Below are 26,102 nucleotides of genomic sequence, written 5' to 3'. Positions count from 1 at the left end.
AGGGGATAGCCGCGGAGGTGGGGACCGCATCCTCATGGGGACGTATACCCAGCTCTCCACGTCGGATTCCGGGGCTCTCTGTCCTGCCAGAAGGCCCAGCTGGCCTGCGGATCCTTAGAGTGGCAAAAACATCCGAAAACTGAGATTGAGGGTCCGGTGGGTGTCTGCGCTTTTGTGCTGGGCACCCCAGGGAGGCCCGGGGGCTGGCTGGACAACGCGGTCTGCTGGGCGGGGGGGGGGGTTAGAGGAGCAACTGATGCCCTTTGCACTTTGGGTAGCAAGAGTCTGAGGTGTCTCTGAGCCCTGTGCCATGTCGGGGGGGGGGGCGGGGGGGGAAGAGGAGGAGGAGGAGGAGGTGGGAAGGGCCGGGGCCTGCAGTCGTGTTCCCGGGGTGGCAGGGCAAGTGGCTTCTTCCACAGGCTGCTTGGCCTGGGCTCCCTGCACCTGGGCCTTTGGAGGACCGGCCCTGTGCTTGCCAACGCTTCCTGCAGGGACCCAGAGCTGGGAGGTTGCATCTCTCAGCCCTGGGTCGGGCAGAGCCCCAGCGGGCCATGCCCACAACCTCTCTCAGCACCGGTCCCCCAGAAGGCTCCTTGGGGACCAGGATTCTCTTGCGGTGACTCTTTAAGGTCTGGCCCCTGGATGGAGGGGCACCAGGAGTAGAGGAGCAGGAAGGGGAAGGGGGTGGCCATGCGAGGGGACACTTTCAGGCCAAGTCCCAGCTTCAGCCTGATCCTCCTGGGAACCCCGGGGTGTACGTCACACCTCCTGGTTGTCCCGCTCTGAGACAAGGAGCCGGGCTTCGCATTCCCACAGCAGCCAGTCGTGGGCTGAGGACACCTGGGGCGTTGGGAACTCCCTGGCTTCTCCTTGGTTTAACATCTGGAGCTGCTTGTGAATCGTGCCGCCACACACACCCGAGTGCAGGTGTCTTCCGCACAGACTGCGGGCCTCGCTCTTCTGAATGCCGCTAGCTGGCCACCCACCCACGGGTGAACCTGGTCAGGGTACTTTCTCTCAGGGGCAGACTCTTTTCCGGGCGGGCTACCGGTGTCTCTGTTTGCTCCTTTCTTTCTTCCATTTCGGGAAAGTCTTCCTTGCTGGGTGTGGAAATCTCCTATGCCTTCCCTCGCCTATTCTGTCAGCTTTCAAATTCTCTTTCAGTTGCCACCCTCACAGATGGATTAGGAAACTCTTTCCGGTGCACTCATTAGTGAAATGACCTCAAGGAAGCTGGAATCCAATATCTAATCGCCGATTTTTAGCGAGTCCACACGCCAGGGTGGTCGGGGTCCAATGCAGCCCCGGCCAGGCCCAGGCCCCTTGGACCGGGCCACAGGAGGACACAGAGGAGGGTCCCGGCCCCCACGGTAGCGGTGCCGGCAGTTCTCCAAGGGCTTGGGCGTTTTCCAGAGGTAGGAGATGGAGGGGACTGATTTCTTCAGCGCCCCACAAACCACGCCACCCCACCCCACCCCACCCCACCCATGGGACACATCCCCAGAGAGAGATGCCCCATACACTCGCTCCCCTCCCCCTTGCGCTGTGCCCCAGCCCTGGCCCGGGGGAATAGGCGGCAGCCCGCCCACAGGGCGGGGGGCACAGCTGAAAGGGGTTGTGGGGGAGGGCGGCCCCTGGCTGGGGTCAAAGGGCGAGCGCCCGGTGCGCGCGTGCGCAATCAGCGGCGGCGACGCACTGGGGGTGGGCAGCGGGTAGGTGAAGGAGGCCAGGCGAGGAGACGAGGGGGGCTGGGAGGGCTCCACCTTGGCGGGTCCAGCCGTGGAGGCGCATCTTGTGTGAGTGTGAGTGAGTGTGAGTGTGTGTGTGTGGAGAGAGAGACAGCCCCCCGCCCCGGCCCGCCCCGGCCGCCCGGCCCGGCCCGTCACCCCCGTCCCTCGGAGCCCGCCGGACCCGGCCGGCGAACTCAACAGGCCCGGCCGGGCGCGGGGCCTGGGGCGGGAGGAGGCGGCGGGGAAGCGCAGAGAAGCTGGGATCTTGAGCGGGGCAGGGGCGCCCTCCGCCGTCTAGGGCCACACCACCCTGAACGCCCCCCGGTCTCCTCTGGTCTCGGAAGCTAAGCAGGGTTGGGCCTGGTTAGTACTTGGATGGGAGAAGACCGCCTGGGAATACCGGGTGCCGTAGGCTTCTTCTTCTTTTTTTTTTTTTTTTTGCCTCTTGTTCTGTCCCCTTTCTGGGAGCGCGGCGGCGGCCCGGGGTGGGGGTCACCCCCACCCTCAGCGCCCGCCGTGGGGTGCCTGGCGCCCCAGCCCGCACCGTGGGGCCTCCTCTTGTCCCAAGCCGCGACACCGCCGCCACGCGGCAGCATGCGTGGCATCTGGACTGTCAGGTCTCAGACCAAAGGTCTGCTCTGTGGGAACCGACACGCTGGAGGAAACCTTGAGAGTCTGAGAGGGGAGGGAGTTCCAGAAGGAGGCCAGGATGTCATTTTGAGGGAGTATGGGACCAGAACTCGTCCCGTTGCTTTTGGGGTTCTATGGGCTCCACGTAGGAATCTTTGGTGGTGGCAGCTGATGTTGGGGGATCCGGAGTCACACCCAGACCTGCTCCACAGGCCTCCTTTTACTTTTCTCTTTGGAGTCGTTATTTTTAAAAAGTGTCTCTTACCTCTCTCATTGCATTTTCTTTTCTCTCTCTTTTCAAGCAGATGATGGGAGTACAAGTATTCAGGTGACATGTGTTGCCCGTGCCCCCTCCCCCCTGTGTTCTTATTCATTTACCTCTCATGTTGTTCCAGCGTATTGTGGGGGCACCAATGTTAAGGTCGGGTACGTTGCCCTCTCCCAGCCTCCCCCCTCGGGTCAGAGCTTCAAGTGCGCCCATCCCCCAGTCGGTGCGCACCCACCCCATTCCTAATGGAGGTGTATGCCCCTCCCCTCCCCCCACCCGCCCGACACCCACCCGATGATGAAGGTGATTCCTCTCTGTCCACTTAGGTGTCCATCCGTTCGTACCCATTTGCTGGTGAGCGCGCTCACGGGGCGCTCGTGTGTCCATTCTTGGGATACTTGGCTTACTGGAACGGGTTCCAGCTCTGGCCAGGAGAACACGAGAGGCGCCCTCTCACCGCTGCTCCTCACAGCCCAATGGCACTCCGTGGTGTCCACGCGCCACATTTTATTAATGCACTCCTGGATGGATGGGCACTCGGGTCGCTTCCACATCTTTGCGATTGTGTGAATTGTGCCCTAACTGTCACCCTAACCCTTACCCAGCCCGTGTCCTCTGCCCCTGCCTGACGCACTCCTCCCCGGCCAGGCCCAGGCCCGTCACTGTCCCGGGCCCCCGCCTGACCGGCTCCTTCCCGCCCGGCCTGTCACCGTCCTCTGCCCCTGCCTGACATGCTCCTTCCCGCCCGTCCGGCCTCTCACCGTCCTCGGCCCCTGCCTGACCGGCTCCTCCGTCGCCTGGGCCTTCCAAGGGCTTGGTGTGGACGCTGCTTCCAGGAAGCCCTCCAGAAACCCGGCAGCAGGGTGGCCGCAGAAGTCTCCAGCAGCCGTCCCTAAGTCGCGTGCGGGGCCCCCGCTGTGCCGCGGGGACCCAGCCTGGTGTCTTCCCTGAGGCCCTGCGGCTGCCGCTCCCCGCAAGGGGAGAGTCGCGGAGGTGGGGACCGCCTCCTGATGGGGATGTACACGCAGCTCTCCACGTCGGATTCCGGGGCTCTCTGTCCTGCCCGAAGGCCCAGCTGGCCTGCGGGTCCTTAGAGTGGCAAAAACATCCGAAAGCTGAGATTGAGGGTCCGGTGGGTGTCTGCGCTTTTGTGCTGGGCACCCCAGGGAGGCCCGGGGGCTGGCTGGACAACGCGGTCTGCTGGGCGGGGGGGGGGGTTAGAGGAGCAACTGATGCCCTTTGCACTTTGGGTAGCAAGAGTCTGAGGTGTCTCTGAGCCCTGTGCCATGTCGGGGGGGGGGGCGGGGGGGAAGAGGAGGAGGAGGAGGAGGTGGGAAGGGCCGGGGCCTGCAGTCGTGTTCCCGGGGTGGCAGGGCAAGTGGCTTCTTCCACAGGCTGCTTGGCCTGGGCTCCCTGCACCTGGGCCTTTGGAGGACCGGCCCTGTGCTTGCCAACGCTTCCTGCAGGGACCCAGAGCTGGGAGGTTGCATCTCTCAGCCCTGGGTCGGGCAGAGCCCCAGCGGGCCATGCCCACAACCTCTCTCAGCACCGGTCCCCCAGAAGGCTCCTTGGGGACCAGGATTCTCTTGCGGTGACTCTTTAAGGTCTGGCCCCTGGATGGAGGGGCACCAGGAGTAGAGGAGCAGGAAGGGGAAGGGGGTGGCCATGCGAGGGGACACTTTGAGGCCAAGTCCCAGCTTCAGCCTGATCCTCCTGGGAACCCCGGGGTGTACGTCACACCTCCTGGTTGTGCCGCTCTGAGACAAGGAGCCGGGCTTCGCATTCCCACAGCAGCCAGTCGTGGGCTGAGGACACCTGGGGCGTTGGGAACTCCCTGGCTTCTCCTTGGTTTAACATCTGGAGCTGCTTGTGAATCGTGCCGCCACACACACCCGAGTGCAGGTGTCTTCCGCACAGACTGCGGGCCTCGCTCTTCTGAATGCCGCTAGCTGGCCACCCACCCACGGGTGAACCTGGTCAGGGTACTTTCTCTCAGGGGCAGACTCTTTTCCGGGCGGGCTACCGGTGTCTCTGTTTGCTCCTTTCTTTCTTCCATTTCGGGAAAGTCTTCCTTGCTGGGTGTGGAAATCTCCTATGCCTTCCCTCGCCTATTCTGTCAGCTTTCAAATTCTCTTTCAGTTGCCACCCTCACAGATGGATTAGGAAACTCTTTCCGGTGCACTCATTAGTGAAATGACCTCAAGGAAGCTGGAATCCAATATCTAATCGCCGATTTTTAGCGAGTCCACACGCCAGGGTGGTCGGGGTCCAATGCAGCCCCGGCCAGGCCCAGGCCCCTTGGACCGGGCCACAGGAGGACACAGAGGAGGGTCCCGGCCCCCACGGTAGCGGTGCCGGCAGTTCTCCAAGGGCTTGGGCGTTTTCCAGAGGTAGGAGATGGAGGGGACTGATTTCTTCAGCGCCCCACAAACCACGCCACCCCACCCCACCCCACCCCACCCATGGGACACATCCCCAGAGAGAGATGCCCCATACACTCGCTCCCCTCCCCCTTGCGCTGTGCCCCAGCCCTGGCCCGGGGGAATAGGCGGCAGCCCGCCCACAGGGCGGGGGGCACAGCTGAAAGGGGTTGTGGGGGAGGGCGGCCCCTGGCTGGGGTCAAAGGGCGAGCGCCCGGTGCCGGTGCGCGCGTGCGCAGTCAGCGGCGGCGACGCGCTGGGGGTGGGCAGCGGGTAGGTGAAGGAGGCCAGGCGAGGAGACGAGGGGGGCTGGGAGGGCTCCACCTTGGCGGGTCCAGCCGTGGAGGCGCATCTTGTGTGAGTGTGAGTGAGTGTGAGTGTGTGTGTGTGGAGAGAGAGACAGCCCCCCGCCCCGGCCGCCCGGCCCGGCCCGTCACCCCCGTCCCTCGGAGCCCGCCGGACCCGGCCGGCGAACTCAACAGGCCCGGCCGGGCGCGGGGCCTGGGGCGGGAGGAGGCGGCGGGGAAGCGCAGAGACGCTGGGATCTTGAGCGGGGCAGGGGCGCCCTCCGCCGTCTAGGGCCACACCACCCTGAACGCCCCCCGGTCTCCTCTGGTCTCGGAAGCTAAGCAGGGTCGGGCCTGGTTAGTACTTGGATGGGAGAAGACCGCCTGGGAATACCGGGTGCCGTAGGCTTCTTCTTCTTCTTTTTTTTTTTTTTTGCCTCTTGTTCTGTCCCCTTTCTGGGAGCGCGGCGGCGGCCCGGGGTGGGGGTCACCCCCACCCTCAGCGCCCGCCGTGGGGTGCCTGGCGCCCCAGCCCGCACCGTGGGGCCTCCTCTTGTCCCAAGCCGCGACACCGCCGCCACGCGGCAGCATGCGTGGCATCTGGACTGTCAGGTCTCAGACCAAAGGTCTGCTCTGTGGGAACCGACACGCTGGAGGAAACCTTGAGAGTCTGAGAGGGGAGGGAGTTCCAGAAGGAGGCCAGGATGTCATTTTGAGGGAGTATGGGACCAGAACTCGTCCCGTTGCTTTTGGGGTTCTATGGGCTCCACGTAGGAATCTTTGGTGGTGGCAGCTGATGTTGGGAGATCCGGAGTCACACCCAGACCTGCTCCACAGGCCTCCTTTTACTTTTCTCTTTGGAGTCGTTATTTTTAAAAAGTGTCTCTTACCTCTCTCATTGCATTTTCTTTTCTCTCTCTTTTCAAGCAGATGATGGGAGTACAAGTATTCAGGTGACATGTGTTGCCCGTGCCCCCCTCCCCCCTGTGTTCTTATTCATTTACCTCTCATGTTGTTCCAGCGTATTGTGGGGGCACCAATGTTAAGGTCGGGTACGTTGCCCTCTCCCAGCCTCCCCCCTCGGGTCAGAGCTTCAAGTGCGCCCATCCCCCAGTCGGTGCGCACCCACCCCATTCCTAATGGAGGTGTATGCCCCTCCCCTCCCCCCACCCGCCCGACACCCACCCGATGATGAAGGTGATTCCTCTCTGTCCACTTAGGTGTCCATCCGTTCGTACCCATTTGCTGGTGAGCGCGCTCACGGGGCGCTCGTGTGTCCATTCTTGGGATACTTGGCTTACTGGAACGGGTTCCAGCTCTGGCCAGGAGAACACGAGAGGCGCCCTCTCACCGCTGCTCCTCACAGCCCAATGGCACTCCGTGGTGTCCACGCGCCACATTTTATTAATGCACTCCTGGATGGATGGGCACTCGGGTCGCTTCCACATCTTTGCGATTGTGTGAATTGTGCCCTAACTGTCACCCTAACCCTTACCCAGCCCGTGTCCTCTGCCCCTGCCTGACGCACTCCTCCCCGGCCAGGCCCAGGCCCGTCACTGTCCCGGGCCCCCGCCTGACCGGCTCCTTCCCGCCCGGCCTGTCACCGTCCTCTGCCCCTGCCTGACATGCTCCTTCCCGCCCGTCCGGCCTCTCACCGTCCTCGGCCCCTGCCTGACCGGCTCCTCCGTCGCCTGGGCCTTCCAAGGGCTTGGTGTGGACGCTGCTTCCAGGAAGCCCTCCAGAAACCCGGCAGCAGGGTGGCCGCAGCAGTCTCCAGCAGCCGTCCCTAAGTCGCGTGCGGGGCCCCCGCTGTGCCGCGGGGACCCAGCCTGGTGTCTTCCCTGAGGCCCTGCGGCTGCCGCTCCCCGCAAGGGGAGAGTCGCGGAGGTGGGGACCGCCTCCTGATGGGGACGTACACGCAGCTCTCCACGTCGGATTCCGGGGCTCTCTGTCCTGCCCGAAGGCCCAGCTGGCCTGCGGGTCCTTAGAGTGGCAAAAACATCCGAAAGCTGAGATTGAGGGTCCGGTGGGTGTCTGCGCTTTTGTGCTGGGCACCCCAGGGAGGCCCGGGGGCTGGCTGGACAACGCGGTCTGCTGGGCGGGGGGGGGGGGGGGGGGGGTTAGAGGAGCAACTGATGCCCTTTGCACTTTGGGTAGCAAGAGTCTGAGGTGTCTCTGAGCCCTGTGCCATGTCGGGGGGGGGGCGGGGGGGGAAGAGGAGGAGGAGGAGGAGGTGGGAAGGGCCGGGGCCTGCAGTCGTGTTCCCGGGGTGGCAGGGCAAGTGGCTTCTTCCACAGGCTGCTTGGCCTGGGCTCCCTGCACCTGGGCCTTTGGAGGACCGGCCCTGTGCTTGCCAACGCTTCCTGCAGGGACCCAGAGCTGGGAGGTTGCATCTCTCAGCCCTGGGTCGGGCAGAGCCCCAGCGGGCCATGCCCACAACCTCTCTCAGCACCGGTCCCCCAGAAGGCTCCTTGGGGACCAGGATTCTCTTGCGGTGACTCTTTAAGGTCTGGCCCCTGGATGGAGGGGCACCAGGAGTAGAGGAGCAGGAAGGGGAAGGGGGTGGCCATGCGAGGGGACACTTTGAGGCCAAGTCCCAGCTTCAGCCTGATCCTCCTGGGAACCCCGGGGTGTACGTCACACCTCCTGGTTGTGCCGCTCTGAGACAAGGAGCCGGGCTTCGCATTCCCACAGCAGCCAGTCGTGGGCTGAGGACACCTGGGGCGTTGGGAACTCCCTGGCTTCTCCTTGGTTTAACATCTGGAGCTGCTTGTGAATCGTGCCGCCACACACACCCGAGTGCAGGTGTCTTCCGCACAGACTGCGGGCCTCGCTCTTCTGAATGCCGCTAGCTGGCCACCCACCCACGGGTGAACCTGGTCAGGGTACTTTCTCTCAGGGGCAGACTCTTTTCCGGGCGGGCTACCGGTGTCTCTGTTTGCTCCTTTCTTTCTTCCATTTCGGGAAAGTCTTCCTTGCTGGGTGTGGAAATCTCCTATGCCTTCCCTCGCCTATTCTGTCAGCTTTCAAATTCTCTTTCAGTTGCCACCCTCACAGATGGATTAGGAAACTCTTTCCGGTGCACTCATTAGTGAAATGACCTCAAGGAAGCTGGAATCCAATATCTAATCGCCGATTTTTAGCGAGTCCACACGCCAGGGTGGTCGGGGTCCAATGCAGCCCCGGCCAGGCCCAGGCCCCTTGGACCGGGCCACAGGAGGACACAGAGGAGGGTCCCGGCCCCCACGGTAGCGGTGCCGGCAGTTCTCCAAGGGCTTGGGCGTTTTCCAGAGGTAGGAGATGGAGGGGACTGATTTCTTCAGCGCCCCACAAACCACGCCACCCCACCCCACCCCACCCCACCCATGGGACACATCCCCAGAGAGAGATGCCCCATACACTCGCTCCCCTCCCCCTTGCGCTGTGCCCCAGCCCTGGCCCGGGGGAATAGGCGGCAGCCCGCCCACAGGGCGGGGGGCACAGCTGAAAGGGGTTGTGGGGGAGGGCGGCCCCTGGCTGGGGTCAAAGGGCGAGCGCCCGGTGCCGGTGCGCGCGTGCGCAGTCAGCGGCGGCGACGCGCTGGGGGTGGGCAGCGGGTAGGTGAAGGAGGCCAGGCGAGGAGACGAGGGGGGCTGGGAGGGCTCCACCTTGGCGGGTCCAGCCGTGGAGGCGCATCTTGTGTGAGTGTGAGTGAGTGAGTGAGTGTGAGTGTGAGTGTGTGTGTATACAGAGACAGCCCCCAACCCCGGCCCGCCGCTCCCTGCCCGCCCCGCCTGTCACCCCCGTCCCTCGGAGCCCGCGGGACCCGGCCGGCGAACTCAACAGGCCCGGCCCGGCGCGGGGCCTGGGGCGGGAGGAGGCGGCGGGGAAGCGCAGAGAGGCTCGGCTTCTTGAGCGGGGCAGGGGCGCCCTCCGCCGTCCACGGCCACACCACCCCGAACGCGCCCGATCCCGTCTGGTCTCGGAAGCTAAGCAGGGTCGGGCCTGGTTAGAACTTGGATGGGAGACCGCCCGGGAATACCGGGTGCCGTAGGCTTCTTCTTTTTTTTTTTTGCCTCTGGTTCTGTAGCGTTTCTGGGAGTGCGGGGGCGGCCCGGGGTGGGGGTGACCCCCACCCTCAGCGCCCGCCGCGGTGCCTGGCGCCCCAGCCCGCACCGTGGGGCCTCCTCTTGTCCCGAGCCGTGACACCGCCGCCACGCGGCAGCATGCGTGGCTTCTGGACAGTCAGGTCTCAGACCTAAGGTCTGCTCTGTGGGAGCCGACACGCTGGAGGAAACCTTGAGAGTCTGAGAGGGGAGGGAGTTCCAGAAGAAGGCCAGGATGTCATTTTGAGGGAGTATGTGACCAGAACTCCTCCCGTTGCTTTTGGGGTTCTATGAGCTACACGTAGGAATCTTTGGTGGTGGCACCTGATGTTCGGGGATCCGGAGTCACACCCAGACCTGCTCCACAGGCCTCCTTTTACTTTTCTCTTCGGATTCATTTTTTTTTTTTTTTTGAGACAGAGTCTCGGTTTGTTGCCCAGGCTAGAGTGAGTGCCGTGGCGTCAGCCTAGCTCACAGCAACTTCAAACTCCTGGGCTCGAGTGATCCTTCTGCCTCAGCCTCCCGGGTAGCTGGGACTGCAGGCATGCGCCACCATGCCCCGCTAATTTTTTATATATATATCAGTTGGCCAATTAATTTCTTACTATTTATAGTAGAGACGGGGTCTCGCTCTTGCTCAGGCTGGTTTTGAACTCCTGACCTTGAGCAATCCGCCCGCCTCGGCCTCCCAAGTGCTAGGATTACAGGCGTGAGCCACAGCGCCCGGCCGGATTCATTATTTTGAAAAAGTGTCTCTTATCTCTATTATTGCATTTTCTTTTCTCTCTCTTTTCAAGCAGATGATGGGAGTCCAAGTATTAAGGTGACATGTGTTGCCCGTGCCCCCCTCCCCCCCCCCGTGTTCTTATTCATTTACCTCTCATGTTGTTCCAGCATATTGTGGGGGCACCAATGTTAAGGTCGGGTGCGTTGCCCTCTCCCAGCCTCCCCCCTCGGGTCAGAGCTTCAAGTGCGCCCATCCCCCAGTCGGTGCGTACCCACCCCATTCCTAATGGATGTGTATGCCCATCCCCTCCCCCCACCCGCCCGACACCCACCCGAAGAAGGTGATTCCTCTGTGTCCACTTAGGTGTCCATCGGTTCGTACCCATTTGCTGGTGAGCGCGAGCACGTGGTGCTCGTGTGTCCATTCTTGGGATACTTGGCTTACTGGAACGGGTTCCAGCTCTGGCCAGGAGAACCACGAGAGGTGCCCCCTCACCGCTGCTCCTCATAGCCGAATAGCACTCCGTGGTGTCCACGCGCCACATTTTATTTACCCACTCGTGGGTCGATGGGCACTCGGGTGGCTTCCAGGTCTTTGCGATTGTGACTTGTGCCCTGACACTAACCCTAACCCTTACCCAGCCCGTCTCCTCCACGGCCCCTGCCTGACTGACTCCTTCCCGCCCGGCCTATCACCTGTCACCGTCCTCTGCCCCTGCCTGACACGCTCCTCCCCGCCCGGGCCGTCACCGTCCTCGGCCCCTGCCTGACGGGGCTCCTCCGTCGCCTGGGCCTTCCAAGGGCTTGGTGTGGACGCTGGTTCCAGGACGCCCTCCCAGGAACCCGGTAGCAGGGCGGCCGCAGCGTCTCGCGCAACCCAACCGTCCGCCGGCTGGCCGCCGTCGCTAAGTGGCCTGCGGGGGACGTGCTCCCGCTGTGCCGTGGGGGCCCAGCCTGGTGTCTTCTCTGAGGCCCCGCGGCTGCCGCTCCCCGCAAGGGGATAGCCGCGGAGGTGGGGACCGCCTCCTCATGGGGATGTATACCCAGCTCTCCACGTCGGATTCCGGGGCTCTCTGTCCTGCCAGAAGGCCCAGCTGGCCTGCGGATCCTTAGAGTGGCAAAAACATCCGAAAACTGAGATTGAGGGTCCGGTGGGTGTCTGCACTTTTGTGCTGGGCACCCCAGGGAGGCCCGGGGGCTGACTGGACAACGCGGTCTGCTGGGCTGGGGGGGGGGGGTTTGGAGGAGCAACTGATGCCCTTTGCACTTTGGGTAGCAAGTGTCTGAGGTGTCTCTGGGCCCTGTGCCATGTGGGGGCGGGGGCGGGGGCGGGGTGGGAGGAGGAGGAGGAGGAGGAGGAGGAGGAGGAGGAGGAGGTGGAGGAGGAGGAGGTGGGAAGGGCCGTGGCCTGCAGTCGTGTTCCCCGGGGTGGCACAGCATGTGGCTTCTTCCACAGGCTGCTTGGCCTGGGCTCCCTGCACCTGGGCCTTTGGAGGACTGGCCCTGTGCTTGCCAACACTTCCTGCAGGGACCCAGAGCTGGGAGGTTGCATCTCTCAGCCCTGGGTCGGGCAGAGCCCCAGCGGGCCATGCCCACAACCTCTCTCAGCAGGGGTCCCCCAGAAGGCTCCTTTGGGACCAGGATTCTCTTGCGGGTGACTCTTTAAGGTCTGGCCCCTGGATGGAGGGGCACCAGGAGTAGAGGAGCAGGAAGGGGAAGGGGGTGGCCATGCGAGGGGACACTTTGAGGCCAAGTCCCAGCTTCAGCCTGATCCTCCTGGGAACCCCGGGGTGGACATCACACCTCCTGGTTGCCCCGCTCTGAGACAAGGAGCCGGGCTTCGCATTCCCACAGCAGCCAGTCGTGGGCTGAGGACACCTGGGGCGTTGGGAACTCCCTGGCTTCTCCTTGGTTTAACATCTGGAGCTGCTTGTGAATTGTGCCGCCACACACACCCGAGTGCAGGTGTCTTCTGCACAGACTGCGGGCCTCGCTCTTCTGAATGCCGCTAGCTCGCGACCCACCCACGGGTGAACCTGGTCAGGGTACTTTCTCTCGGGGGCAGACTCTCATCCGGGCGGGCTACCGGTGTCTCTGTTTGCTCCTTTCTTTCTTCCATTTCGGGAAAGGCTTCCTTACTGGGTGTGGAAATCTCCTATGCCTTTCCTCGCCTATTCTGTCAGCTCTAAAATTCTCTTTCGGTTGCCACCCTCACAGATGGATTAGGAAACTCTTTGCGGTGCACTCATTAGTGAAATGACCTCAATGACGCTGGAATCCAATATCTAATCGCCGATTTTTAGCGAGTCCACACGCCAGGGTGGTTGGGGTCCAATGCAGCCCCGGCCAGGCCCAGGCCCCTTGGACTGGGCCACAGGAGGACACAGAGGAGGGTCCCGGCCCCCACGGTAGCGGTGCGGGCAGTTCTCCAAGGGCTTGGGTGTTTTCCAGAGGGAGGAGATGGAGGGGACTGATTTCTTCAGCGCCCCACAAACCACGCCACCCCACCCCACCCATGGGACACATCCCGAGAGAGAGAGAGACGCCCCATACACTGGCTCCCCTCCCCCGTGCGCTGTGCCCCAGCCCTGGCCCCGGGGAATAGGCGGCCGCCGGGCCACAGGGTGGGGGGCGCAGCTGAAAGGGGTTGTGGGGGAGGGCCGCCCCTGGCTGGGGTCAAAGGGCGAGCCCCCCGCCCCTCCCGCCCGTGCGCAGTCAGCGGCCCCGGCGCGCTGGGGGTGGGGGGCGGGGAGGTGAAGGAGGCCAGGCAAGGAGAGGAGGGGGGCTTGAAGGTCTCCACCTTGGCGGGTCCAGCCGTGGAGGCGCATCTTGTGTGAGTGTGAGTGTGAGTGAGTGAGTGTGAGTGTGAGTGTGTGTGTATACAGAGACAGCCCCCAACCCCGGCCCGCCGCTCCCTGCCCGCCCCGCCTGTCACCCCCGTCCCTCGGAGCCCGCGGGACCCGGCCGGCGAACTCAACAGGCCCGGCCCGGCGCGGGGCCTGGGGCGGGAGGAGGCGGCGGGGAAGCGCAGAGAGGCTCGGCTTCTTGAGCGGGGCAGGGGCGCCCTCCGCCGTCCACGGCCACACCACCCCGAACGCGCCCGATCCCGTCTGGTCTCGGAAGCTAAGCAGGGTCGGGCCTGGTTAGAACTTGGATGGGAGACCGCCCGGGAATACCGGGTGCCGTAGGCTTCTTCTTTTTTTTTTTTGCCTCTGGTTCTGTAGCGTTTCTGGGAGTGCGGGGGCGGCCCGGGGTGGGGGTGACCCCCACCCTCAGCGCCCGCCGCGGTGCCTGGCGCCCCAGCCCGCACCGTGGGGCCTCCTCTTGTCCCGAGCCGTGACACCGCCGCCACGCGGCAGCATGCGTGGCTTCTGGACAGTCAGGTCTCAGACCTAAGGTCTGCTCTGTGGGAGCCGACACGCTGGAGGAAACCTTGAGAGTCTGAGAGGGGAGGGAGTTCCAGAAGAAGGCCAGGATGTCATTTTGAGGGAGTATGTGACCAGAACTCCTCCCGTTGCTTTTGGGGTTCTATGAGCTACACGTAGGAATCTTTGGTGGTGGCACCTGATGTTCGGGGATCCGGAGTCACACCCAGACCTGCTCCACAGGCCTCCTTTTACTTTTCTCTTCGGATTCATTTTTTTTTTTTTTTTGAGACAGAGTCTCGGTTTGTTGCCCAGGCTAGAGTGAGTGCCGTGGCGTCAGCCTAGCTCACAGCAACTTCAAACTCCTGGGCTCGAGTGATCCTTCTGCCTCAGCCTCCCGGGTAGCTGGGACTGCAGGCATGCGCCACCATGCCCCGCTAATTTTTTATATATATATCAGTTGGCCAATTAATTTCTTACTATTTATAGTAGAGACGGGGTCTCGCTCTTGCTCAGGCTGGTTTTGAACTCCTGACCTTGAGCAATCCGCCCGCCTCGGCCTCCCAAGTGCTAGGATTACAGGCGTGAGCCACAGCGCCCGGCCGGATTCATTATTTTGAAAAAGTGTCTCTTATCTCTATTATTGCATTTTCTTTTCTCTCTCTTTTCAAGCAGATGATGGGAGTCCAAGTATTAAGGTGACATGTGTTGCCCGTGCCCCCCTCCCCCCCCCCCGTGTTCTTATTCATTTACCTCTCATGTTGTTCCAGCATATTGTGGGGGCACCAATGTTAAGGTCGGGTGCGTTGCCCTCTCCCAGCCTCCCCCCTCGGGTCAGAGCTTCAAGTGCGCCCATCCCCCAGTCGGTGCGTACCCACCCCATTCCTAATGGATGTGTATGCCCATCCCCTCCCCCCACCCGCCCGACACCCACCCGAAGAAGGTGATTCCTCTGTGTCCACTTAGGTGTCCATCGGTTCGTACCCATTTGCTGGTGAGCGCGAGCACGTGGTGCTCGTGTGTCCATTCTTGGGATACTTGGCTTACTGGAACGGGTTCCAGCTCTGGCCAGGAGAACCACGAGAGGTGCCCCCTCACCGCTGCTCCTCATAGCCGAATAGCACTCCGTGGTGTCCACGCGCCACATTTTATTTACCCACTCGTGGGTCGATGGGCACTCGGGTGGCTTCCAGGTCTTTGCGATTGTGACTTGTGCCCTGACACTAACCCTAACCCTTACCCAGCCCGTCTCCTCCACGGCCCCTGCCTGACTGACTCCTTCCCGCCCGGCCTATCACCTGTCACCGTCCTCTGCCCCTGCCTGACACGCTCCTCCCCGCCCGGGCCGTCACCGTCCTCGGCCCCTGCCTGACGGGGCTCCTCCGTCGCCTGGGCCTTCCAAGGGCTTGGTGTGGACGCTGGTTCCAGGACGCCCTCCCAGGAACCCGGTAGCAGGGCGGCCGCAGCGTCTCGCGCAACCCAACCGTCCGCCGGCTGGCCGCCGTCGCTAAGTGGCCTGCGGGGGACGTGCTCCCGCTGTGCCGTGGGGGCCCAGCCTGGTGTCTTCTCTGAGGCCCCGCGGCTGCCGCTCCCCGCAAGGGGATAGCCGCGGAGGTGGGGACCGCCTCCTCATGGGGATGTATACCCAGCTCTCCACGTCGGATTCCGGGGCTCTCTGTCCTGCCAGAAGGCCCAGCTGGCCTGCGGATCCTTAGAGTGGCAAAAACATCCGAAAACTGAGATTGAGGGTCCGGTGGGTGTCTGCACTTTTGTGCTGGGCACCCCAGGGAGGCCCGGGGGCTGACTGGACAACGCGGTCTGCTGGGCTGGGGGGGGGGGTTTGGAGGAGCAACTGATGCCCTTTGCACTTTGGGTAGCAAGTGTCTGAGGTGTCTCTGGGCCCTGTGCCATGTGGGGGCGGGGGCGGGGGCGGGGTGGGAGGAGGAGGAGGAGGAGGAGGAGGAGGAGGAGGAGGAGGTGGAGGAGGAGGAGGTGGGAAGGGCCGTGGCCTGCAGTCGTGTTCCCCGGGGTGGCACAGCATGTGGCTTCTTCCACAGGCTGCTTGGCCTGGGCTCCCTGCACCTGGGCCTTTGGAGGACTGGCCCTGTGCTTGCCAACACTTCCTGCAGGGACCCAGAGCTGGGAGGTTGCATCTCTCAGCCCTGGGTCGGGCAGAGCCCCAGCGGGCCATGCCCACAACCTCTCTCAGCAGGGGTCCCCCAGAAGGCTCCTTTGGGACCAGGATTCTCTTGCGGGTGACTCTTTAAGGTCTGGCCCCTGGATGGAGGGGCACCAGGAGTAGAGGAGCAGGAAGGGGAAGGGGGTGGCCATGCGAGGGGACACTTTGAGGCCAAGTCCCAGCTTCAGCCTGATCCTCCTGGGAACCCCGGGGTGGACATCACACCTCCTGGTTGCCCCGCTCTGAGACAAGGAGCCGGGCTTCGCATTCCCACAGCAGCCAGTCGTGGGCTGAGGACACCTGGGGCGTTGGGAACTCCCTGGCTTCTCCTTGGTTTAACATCTGGAGCTGCTTGTGAATTGTGCCGCCACACACACCCGAGTGCAGGTGTCTTCTGCACAGACTGCGGGCCTCGCTCTTCTGAATGCCGCTAGCTCGCGACCCACCCACGGGTGAACCTGGTCAGGGTACTTTCTCTCGGGGGCAGACTCTCATCCGGGCGGGCTACCGGTGTCTCTGTTTGCTCCTTTCTTTCTTCCATTTCGGGAAAGGCTTCCTTACTGGGTGTGGAAATCTCCTATGCCTTTCCTCGCCTATTCTGTCAGCTCTAAAATTCTCTTTCGGTTGCCACCCTCACAGATGGATTAGGAAACTCTTTGCGGTGCACTCATTAGTGAAATGACCTCAATGACGCTGGAATCCAATATCTAATCGCCGATTTTTAGCGAGTCCACACGCCAGGGTGGTTGGGGTCCAATGCAGCCCCGGCCAGGCCCAGGCCCCTTGGACTGGGCCACAGGAGGACACAGAGGAGGGTCCCGGCCCCCACGGTAGCGGTGCGGGCAGTTCTCCAAGGGCTTGGGTGTTTTCCAGAGGGAGGAGATGGAGGGGACTGATTTCTTCAGCGCCCCACAAACCACGCCACCCCACCCCACCCATGGGACACATCCCGAGAGAGAGAGAGACGCCCCATACACTGGCTCCCCTCCCCCGTGCGCTGTGCCCCAGCCCTGGCCCCGGGGAATAGGCGGCCGCCGGGCCACAGGGTGGGGGGCGCAGCTGAAAGGGGTTGTGGGGGAGGGCCGCCCCTGGCTGGGGTCAAAGGGCGAGCCCCCCGCCCCTCCCGCCCGTGCGCAGTCAGCGGCCCCGGCGCGCTGGGGGTGGGGGGCGGGGAGGTGAAGGAGGCCAGGCAAGGAGAGGAGGGGGGCTTGAAGGTCTCCACCTTGGCGGGTCCAGCCGTGGAGGCGCATCTTGTGTGAGTGTGAGTGTGAGTGAGTGAGTGTGAGTGTGAGTGTGTGTGTATACAGAGACAGCCCCCAACCCCGGCCCGCCGCTCCCTGCCCGCCCCGCCTGTCACCCCCGTCCCTCGGAGCCCGCGGGACCCGGCCGGCGAACTCAACAGGCCCGGCCCGGCGCGGGGCCTGGGGCGGGAGGAGGCGGCGGGGAAGCGCAGAGAGGCTCGGCTTCTTGAGCGGGGCAGGGGCGCCCTCCGCCGTCCACGGCCACACCACCCCGAACGCGCCCGATCCCGTCTGGTCTCGGAAGCTAAGCAGGGTCGGGCCTGGTTAGAACTTGGATGGGAGACCGCCCGGGAATACCGGGTGCCGTAGGCTTCTTCTTTTTTTTTTTTGCCTCTGGTTCTGTAGCGTTTCTGGGAGTGCGGGGGCGGCCCGGGGTGGGGGTGACCCCCACCCTCAGCGCCCGCCGCGGTGCCTGGCGCCCCAGCCCGCACCGTGGGGCCTCCTCTTGTCCCGAGCCGTGACACCGCCGCCACGCGGCAGCATGCGTGGCTTCTGGACAGTCAGGTCTCAGACCTAAGGTCTGCTCTGTGGGAGCCGACACGCTGGAGGAAACCTTGAGAGTCTGAGAGGGGAGGGAGTTCCAGAAGAAGGCCAGGATGTCATTTTGAGGGAGTATGTGACCAGAACTCCTCCCGTTGCTTTTGGGGTTCTATGAGCTACACGTAGGAATCTTTGGTGGTGGCACCTGATGTTCGGGGATCCGGAGTCACACCCAGACCTGCTCCACAGGCCTCCTTTTACTTTTCTCTTCGGATTCATTTTTTTTTTTTTTTTTTTTTGAGACAGAGTCTCGGTTTGTTGCCCAGGCTAGAGTGAGTGCCGTGGCGTCAGCCTAGCTCACAGCAACTTCAAACTCCTGGGCTCGAGTGATCCTTCTGCCTCAGCCTCCCGGGTAGCTGGGACTGCAGGCATGCGCCACCATGCCCCGCTAATTTTTTATATATATATCAGTTGGCCAATTAATTTCTTACTATTTATAGTAGAGACGGGGTCTCGCTCTTGCTCAGGCTGGTTTTGAACTCCTGACCTTGAGCAATCCGCCCGCCTCGGCCTCCCAAGTGCTAGGATTACAGGCGTGAGCCACAGCGCCCGGCCGGATTCATTATTTTGAAAAAGTGTCTCTTATCTCTATTATTGCATTTTCTTTTCTCTCTCTTTTCAAGCAGATGATGGGAGTCCAAGTATTAAGGTGACATGTGTTGCCCGTGCCCCCCTCCCCCCCCCCCGTGTTCTTATTCATTTACCTCTCATGTTGTTCCAGCATATTGTGGGGGCACCAATGTTAAGGTCGGGTGCGTTGCCCTCTCCCAGCCTCCCCCCTCGGGTCAGAGCTTCAAGTGCGCCCATCCCCCAGTCGGTGCGTACCCACCCCATTCCTAATGGATGTGTATGCCCATCCCCTCCCCCCACCCGCCCGACACCCACCCGAAGAAGGTGATTCCTCTGTGTCCACTTAGGTGTCCATCGGTTCGTACCCATTTGCTGGTGAGCGCGAGCACGTGGTGCTCGTGTGTCCATTCTTGGGATACTTGGCTTACTGGAACGGGTTCCAGCTCTGGCCAGGAGAACCACGAGAGGTGCCCCCTCACCGCTGCTCCTCATAGCCGAATAGCACTCCGTGGTGTCCACGCGCCACATTTTATTTACCCACTCGTGGGTCGATGGGCACTCGGGTGGCTTCCAGGTCTTTGCGATTGTGACTTGTGACCTGACACTAACCCTAACCCTTACCCAGCCTGTCTCCTCCACGGCCCCTGCCTGACTGACTCCTTCCCGCCCGGCCTATCACCTGTCACCGTCCTCTGCCCCTGCCTGACACGCTCCTCCCCGCCCGGGCCGTCACCGTCCTCGGCCCCTGCCTGACGGGGCTCCTCCGTCGCCTGGGCCTTCCAAGGGCTTGGTGTGGACGCTGGTTCCAGGACGCCCTCCCAGGAACCCGGTAGCAGGGCAGCCGCAGCGTCTCGCGCAACCCAACCGTCCGCCGGCTGGCCGCCGTCGCTAAGTGGCCTGCGGGGGACGTGCTCCCGCTGTGCCGTGGGGGCCCAGCCTGGTGTCTTCTCTGAGGCCCCGCGGCTGCCGCTCCCCGCAAGGGGATAGCCGCGGAGGTGGGGACCGCATCCTCATGGGGACGTATACCCAGCTCTCCACGTCGGATTCCGGGGCTCTCTGTCCTGCCCGAAGGCCCAGCTGGCCTGCGGATCCTTAGAGTGGCAAAAACATCCGAAAACTGAGATTGAGGGTCCGGTGGGTGTCTGCGCTTTTGTGCTGGGCACCCCAGGGAGGCCCGGGGGCTGGCTGGACAACGCGGTCTGCTGGGCGGGGGGGGGGGGTTAGAGGAGCAACTGATGCCCTTTGCACTTTGGGTAGCAAGAGTCTGAGGTGTCTCTGAGCCCTGTGCCATGTCGGGGGGGGGCGGGGGGGGAAGAGGAGGAGGAGGAGGAGGTGGGAAGGGCCGGGGCCTGCAGTCGTGTTCCCGGGGTGGCAGGGCAAGTGGCTTCTTCCACAGGCTGCTTGGCCTGGGCTCCCTGCACCTGGGCCTTTGGAGGACCGGCCCTGTGCTTGCCAACGCTTCCTGCAGGGACCCAGAGCTGGGAGGTTGCATCTCTCAGCCCTGGGTCGGGCAGAGCCCCAGCGGGCCATGCCCACAACCTCTCTCAGTACCGGTCCCCCAGAAGGCTCCTTGGGGACCAGGATTCTCTTGCGGTGACTCTTTAAGGTCTGGCCCCTGGATGGAGGGGCACCAGGAGTAGAGGAGCAGGAAGGGGAAGGGGGTGGCCATGCGAGGGGACACTTTGAGGCCAAGTCCCAGCTTCAGCCTGATCCTCCTGGGAACCCCGGGGTGTACGTCACACCTCCTGGTTGTCCCGCTCTGAGACAAGGAGCCGGGCTTCGCATTCCCACAGCAGCCAGTCGTGGGCTGAGGACACCTGGGGCGTTGGGAACTCCCTGGCTTCTCCTTGGTTTAACATCTGGAGCTGCTTGTGAATCGTGCCGCCACACACACCCGAGTGCAGGTGTCTTCCGCACAGACTGCGGGCCTCGCTCTTCTGAATGCCGCTAGCTGGCCACCCACCCACGGGTGAACCTGGTCAGGGTACTTTCTCTCAGGGGCAGACTCTTTTCCGGGCGGGCTACCGGTGTCTCTGTTTGCTCCTTTCTTTCTTCCATTTCGGGAAAGTCTTCCTTGCTGGGTGTGGAAATCTCCTATGCCTTCCCTCGCCTATTCTGTCAGCTTTCAAATTCTCTTTCAGTTGCCACCCTCACAGATGGATTAGGAAACTCTTTCCGGTGCACTCATTAGTGAAATGACCTCAAGGAAGCTGGAATCCAATATCTAATCGCCGATTTTTAGCGAGTCCACACGCCAGGGTGGTCGGGGTCCAATGCAGCCCCGGCCAGGCCCAGGCCCCTTGGACCGGGCCACAGGAGGACACAGAGGAGGGTCCCGGCCCCCACGGTAGCGGTGCCGGCAGTTCTCCAAGGGCTTGGGCGTTTTCCAGAGGTAGGAGATGGAGGGGACTGATTTCTTCAGCGCCCCACAAACCACGCCACCCCACCCCACCCCACCCCACCCATGGGACACATCCCCAGAGAGAGATGCCCCATACACTCGCTCCCCTCCCCCTTGCGCTGTGCCCCAGCCCTGGCCCGGGGGAATAGGCGGCAGCCCGCCCACAGGGCGGGGGGCACAGCTGAAAGGGGTTGTGGGGGAGGGCGGCCCCTGGCTGGGGTCAAAGGGCGAGCGCCCGGTGCGCGCGTGCGCAATCAGCGGCGGCGACGCACTGGGGGTGGGCAGCGGGTAGGTGAAGGAGGCCAGGCGAGGAGACGAGGGGGGCTGGGAGGGCTCCACCTTGGCGGGTCCAGCCGTGGAGGCGCATCTTGTGTGAGTGTGAGTGAGTGTGAGTGTGTGTGTGTGGAGAGAGAGACAGCCCCCCGCCCCGGCCCGCCCCGGCCGCCCGGCCCGGCCCGTCACCCCCGTCCCTCGGAGCCCGCCGGACCCGGCCGGCGAACTCAACAGGCCCGGCCGGGCGCGGGGCCTGGGGCGGGAGGAGGCGGCGGGGAAGCGCAGAGACGCTGGGATCTTGAGCGGGGCAGGGGCGCCCTCCGCCGTCTAGGGCCACACCACCCTGAACGCCCCCCGGTCTCCTCTGGTCTCGGAAGCTAAGCAGGGTCGGGCCTGGTTAGTACTTGGATGGGAGAAGACCGCCTGGGAATACCGGGTGCCGTAGGCTTCTTCTTCTTCTTTTTTTTTTTTTTTGCCTCTTGTTCTGTCCCCTTTCTGGGAGCGCGGCGGCGGCCCGGGGTGGGGGTCACCCCCACCCTCAGCGCCCGCCGTGGGGTGCCTGGCGCCCCAGCCCGCACCGTGGGGCCTCCTCTTGTCCCAAGCCGCGACACCGCCGCCACGCGGCAGCATGCGTGGCATCTGGACTGTCAGGTCTCAGACCAAAGGTCTGCTCTGTGGGAACCGACACGCTGGAGGAAACCTTGAGAGTCTGAGAGGGGAGGGAGTTCCAGAAGGAGGCCAGGATGTCATTTTGAGGGAGTATGGGACCAGAACTCGTCCCGTTGCTTTTGGGGTTCTATGGGCTCCACGTAGGAATCTTTGGTGGTGGCAGCTGATGTTGGGGGATCCGGAGTCACACCCAGACCTGCTCCACAGGCCTCCTTTTACTTTTCTCTTTGGAGTCGTTATTTTTAAAAAGTGTCTCTTACCTCTCTCATTGCATTTTCTTTTCTCTCTCTTTTCAAGCAGATGATGGGAGTACAAGTATTCAGGTGACATGTGTTGCCCGTGCCCCCTCCCCCCTGTGTTCTTATTCATTTACCTCTCATGTTGTTCCAGCGTATTGTGGGGGCACCAATGTTAAGGTCGGGTACGTTGCCCTCTCCCAGCCTCCCCCCTCGGGTCAGAGCTTCAAGTGCGCCCATCCCCCAGTCGGTGCGCACCCACCCCATTCCTAATGGAGGTGTATGCCCCTCCCCTCCCCCCACCCGCCCGACACCCACCCGATGATGAAGGTGATTCCTCTCTGTCCACTTAGGTGTCCATCCGTTCGTACCCATTTGCTGGTGAGCGCGCTCACGGGGCGCTCGTGTGTCCATTCTTGGGATACTTGGCTTACTGGAACGGGTTCCAGCTCTGGCCAGGAGAACACGAGAGGCGCCCTCTCACCGCTGCTCCTCACAGCCCAATGGCACTCCGTGGTGTCCACGCGCCACATTTTATTAATGCACTCCTGGATGGATGGGCACTCGGGTCGCTTCCACATCTTTGCGATTGTGTGAATTGTGCCCTAACTGTCACCCTAACCCTTACCCAGCCCGTGTCCTCTGCCCCTGCCTGACGCACTCCTCCCCGGCCAGGCCCAGGCCCGTCACTGTCCCGGGCCCCCGCCTGACCGGCTCCTTCCCGCCCGGCCTGTCACCGTCCTCTGCCCCTGCCTGACATGCTCCTTCCCGCCCGTCCGGCCTCTCACCGTCCTCGGCCCCTGCCTGACCGGCTCCTCCGTCGCCTGGGCCTTCCAAGGGCTTGGTGTGGACGCTGCTTCCAGGAAGCCCTCCAGAAACCCGGCAGCAGGGTGGCCGCAGAAGTCTCCAGCAGCCGTCCCTAAGTCGCGTGCGGGGCCCCCGCTGTGCCGCGGGGACCCAGCCTGGTGTCTTCCCTGAGGCCCTGCGGCTGCCGCTCCCCGCAAGGGGAGAGTCGCGGAGGTGGGGACCGCCTCCTGATGGGGATGTACACGCAGCTCTCCACGTCGGATTCCGGGGCTCTCTGTCCTGCCCGAAGGCCCAGCTGGCCTGCGGGTCCTTAGAGTGGCAAAAACATCCGAAAGCTGAGATTGAGGGTCCGGTGGGTGTCTGCGCTTTTGTGCTGGGCACCCCAGGGAGGCCCGGGGGCTGGCTGGACAACGCGGTCTGCTGGGCGGGGGGGGGGGTTAGAGGAGCAACTGATGCCCTTTGCACTTTGGGTAGCAAGAGTCTGAGGTGTCTCTGAGCCCTGTGCCATGTCGGGGGGGGGGGCGGGGGGGGAAGAGGAGGAGGAGGAGGAGGTGGGAAGGGCCGGGGCCTGCAGTCGTGTTCCCGGGGTGGCAGGGCAAGTGGCTTCTTCCACAGGCTGCTTGGCCTGGGCTCCCTGCACCTGGGCCTTTGGAGGACCGGCCCTGTGCTTGCCAACGCTTCCTGCAGGGACCCAGAGCTGGGAGGTTGCATCTCTCAGCCCTGGGTCGGGCAGAGCCCCAGCGGGCCATGCCCACAACCTCTCTCAGCACCGGTCCCCCAGAAGGCTCCTTGGGGACCAGGATTCTCTTGCGGTGACTCTTTAAGGTCTGGCCCCTGGATGGAGGGGCACCAGGAGTAGAGGAGCAGGAAGGGGAAGGGGGTGGCCATGCGAGGGGACACTTTGAGGCCAAGTCCCAGCTTCAGCCTGATCCTCCTGGGAACCCCGGGGTGTACGTCACACCTCCTGGTTGTGCCGCTCTGAGACAAGGAGCCGGGCTTCGCATTCCCACAGCAGCCAGTCGTGGGCTGAGGACACCTGGGGCGTTGGGAACTCCCTGGCTTCTCCTTGGTTTAACATCTGGAGCTGCTTGTGAATCGTGCCGCCACACACACCCGAGTGCAGGTGTCTTCCGCACAGACTGCGGGCCTCGCTCTTCTGAATGCCGCTAGCTGGCCACCCACCCACGGGTGAACCTGGTCAGGGTACTTTCTCTCAGGGGCAGACTCTTTTCCGGGCGGGCTACCGGTGTCTCTGTTTGCTCCTTTCTTTCTTCCATTTCGGGAAAGTCTTCCTTGCTGGGTGTGGAAATCTCCTATGCCTTCCCTCGCCTATTCTGTCAGCTTTCAAATTCTCTTTCAGTTGCCACCCTCACAGATGGATTAGGAAACTCTTTCCGGTGCACTCATTAGTGAAATGACCTCAAGGAAGCTGGAATCCAATATCTAATCGCCGATTTTTAGCGAGTCCACACGCCAGGGTGGTCGGGGTCCAATGCAGCCCCGGCCAGGCCCAGGCCCCTTGGACCGGGCCACAGGAGGACACAGAGGAGGGTCCCGGCCCCCACGGTAGCGGTGCCGGCAGTTCTCCAAGGGCTTGGGCGTTTTCCAGAGGTAGGAGATGGAGGGGACTGATTTCTTCAGCGCCCCACAAACCACGCCACCCCACCCCACCCCACCCCACCCATGGGACACATCCCCAGAGAGAGATGCCCCATACACTCGCTCCCCTCCCCCTTGCGCTGTGCCCCAGCCCTGGCCCGGGGGAATAGGCGGCAGCCCGCCCACAGGGCGGGGGGCACAGCTGAAAGGGGTTGTGGGGGAGGGCGGCCCCTGGCTGGGGTCAAAGGGCGAGCGCCCGGTGCCGGTGCGCGCGTGCGCAGTCAGCGGCGGCGACGCGCTGGGGGTGGGCAGCGGGTAGGTGAAGGAGGCCAGGCGAGGAGACGAGGGGGGCTGGGAGGGCTCCACCTTGGCGGGTCCAGCCGTGGAGGCGCATCTTGTGTGAGTGTGAGTGAGTGTGAGTGTGTGTGTGTGGAGAGAGAGACAGCCCCCCGCCCCGGCCGCCCGGCCCGGCCCGTCACCCCCGTCCCTCGGAGCCCGCCGGACCCGGCCGGCGAACTCAACAGGCCCGGCCCGGCGCGGGGCCTGGGGCGGGAGGAGGCGGCGGGGAAGCGCAGAGACGCTGGGATCTTGAGCGGGGCAGGGGCGCCCTCCGCCGTCTAGGGCCACACCACCCTGAACGCCCCCCGGTCTCCTCTGGTCTCGGAAGCTAAGCAGGGTCGGGCCTGGTTAGTACTTGGATGGGAGAAGACCGCCTGGGAATACCGGGTGCCGTAGGCTTCTTCTTCTTCTTTTTTTTTTTTTTTGCCTCTTGTTCTGTCCCCTTTCTGGGAGCGCGGCGGCGGCCCGGGGTGGGGGTCACCCCCACCCTCAGCGCCCGCCGTGGGGTGCCTGGCGCCCCAGCCCGCACCGTGGGGCCTCCTCTTGTCCCAAGCCGCGACACCGCCGCCACGCGGCAGCATGCGTGGCATCTGGACTGTCAGGTCTCAGACCAAAGGTCTGCTCTGTGGGAACCGACACGCTGGAGGAAACCTTGAGAGTCTGAGAGGGGAGGGAGTTCCAGAAGGAGGCCAGGATGTCATTTTGAGGGAGTATGGGACCAGAACTCGTCCCGTTGCTTTTGGGGTTCTATGGGCTCCACGTAGGAATCTTTGGTGGTGGCAGCTGATGTTGGGAGATCCGGAGTCACACCCAGACCTGCTCCACAGGCCTCCTTTTACTTTTCTCTTTGGAGTCGTTATTTTTAAAAAGTGTCTCTTACCTCTCTCATTGCATTTTCTTTTCTCTCTCTTTTCAAGCAGATGATGGGAGTACAAGTATTCAGGTGACATGTGTTGCCCGTGCCCCCCTCCCCCCTGTGTTCTTATTCATTTACCTCTCATGTTGTTCCAGCGTATTGTGGGGGCACCAATGTTAAGGTCGGGTACGTTGCCCTCTCCCAGCCTCCCCCCTCGGGTCAGAGCTTCAAGTGCGCCCATCCCCCAGTCGGTGCGCACCCACCCCATTCCTAATGGAGGTGTATGCCCCTCCCCTCCCCCCACCCGCCCGACACCCACCCGATGATGAAGGTGATTCCTCTCTGTCCACTTAGGTGTCCATCCGTTCGTACCCATTTGCTGGTGAGCGCGCTCACGGGGCGCTCGTGTGTCCATTCTTGGGATACTTGGCTTACTGGAACGGGTTCCAGCTCTGGCCAGGAGAACACGAGAGGCGCCCTCTCACCGCTGCTCCTCACAGCCCAATGGCACTCCGTGGTGTCCACGCGCCACATTTTATTAATGCACTCCTGGATGGATGGGCACTCGGGTCGCTTCCACATCTTTGCGATTGTGTGAATTGTGCCCTAACTGTCACCCTAACCCTTACCCAGCCCGTGTCCTCTGCCCCTGCCTGACGCACTCCTCCCCGGCCAGGCCCAGGCCCGTCACTGTCCCGGGCCCCCGCCTGACCGGCTCCTTCCCGCCCGGCCTGTCACCGTCCTCTGCCCCTGCCTGACATGCTCCTTCCCGCCCGTCCGGCCTCTCACCGTCCTCGGCCCCTGCCTGACCGGCTCCTCCG

At 63.2% G+C, this 26,102-nt stretch overlaps 7 pseudogenes; all 7 read left to right on the top strand.

Moving 5' to 3' along the window:
* The first annotated feature begins 2,022 nt into the window (after nucleotides 1–2,022).
* On the top strand, nucleotides 2,023–2,145 carry LOC142867912 (uncharacterized; annotated as a pseudogene).
* A 3,476-nt stretch (nucleotides 2,146–5,621) lies between these two features.
* On the top strand, nucleotides 5,622–5,744 carry LOC142867934 (uncharacterized; annotated as a pseudogene).
* A 3,508-nt stretch (nucleotides 5,745–9,252) lies between these two features.
* Nucleotides 9,253–9,371, top strand: LOC142867971 (uncharacterized; annotated as a pseudogene).
* A 3,847-nt stretch (nucleotides 9,372–13,218) lies between these two features.
* LOC142867970 (uncharacterized) lies at nucleotides 13,219–13,337 on the top strand (annotated as a pseudogene).
* A 3,847-nt stretch (nucleotides 13,338–17,184) lies between these two features.
* LOC142867969 (uncharacterized) lies at nucleotides 17,185–17,303 on the top strand (annotated as a pseudogene).
* A 3,797-nt stretch (nucleotides 17,304–21,100) lies between these two features.
* LOC142867933 (uncharacterized) lies at nucleotides 21,101–21,223 on the top strand (annotated as a pseudogene).
* A 3,478-nt stretch (nucleotides 21,224–24,701) lies between these two features.
* On the top strand, nucleotides 24,702–24,824 carry LOC142867932 (uncharacterized; annotated as a pseudogene).
* The last annotated feature ends 1,278 nt before the right edge of the window (nucleotides 24,825–26,102 follow it).

This window comes from Microcebus murinus, unplaced genomic scaffold (assembly GCF_040939455.1).
Source record: "Microcebus murinus isolate Inina unplaced genomic scaffold, M.murinus_Inina_mat1.0 scaf023_hap2_Mmur4.0, whole genome shotgun sequence".
In the NCBI taxonomy this organism is placed as follows: Eukaryota; Metazoa; Chordata; class Mammalia; order Primates; family Cheirogaleidae; genus Microcebus; species Microcebus murinus.
Note: the sequence above shows the minus strand (reverse complement) of the source record. Positions and strands in the feature narration are given on the sequence as shown.